Source organism: Plasmopara halstedii (assembly GCF_900000015.1).
Source record: "Plasmopara halstedii genome assembly, contig: Scaffold_2061, whole genome shotgun sequence".
Lineage (NCBI taxonomy): Eukaryota > Oomycota > Peronosporomycetes > Peronosporales > Peronosporaceae > Plasmopara > Plasmopara halstedii.
Window position 1 is genome coordinate 2,006,689 of NW_020188969.1, and position 334 is coordinate 2,007,022.

Here is a 334-nt window from a genome sequence, read left to right on the forward strand (position 1 = left end):
TTTCTGTCTCCTTCAATTCGTCTTCTACAAGCTGGGCATCCTTTTTTATTGCAACTTCATTTACATGTTGCTGGACGGCTTCTTCAATGTCCGCGCTGTCGACAGATGATGCGTATCGAACTTGGGCTAGTTGATTGAAATCAATGGTCCCATCTTCCGATTCTCTAGCATAAAGAGAATTCACTGTTCGCTTCAGATCGTTAATTGTTTGAACAGCAGCCCTGAGCTCAGCCTTAAGCTCAGCCTCGAGAACCTCATTCTTTGACCAAACCATAGCTCTGAGATCATCATGTTGTAAGCGAACCACATTCTTGAGGTCTTCATTCTGCGTGTG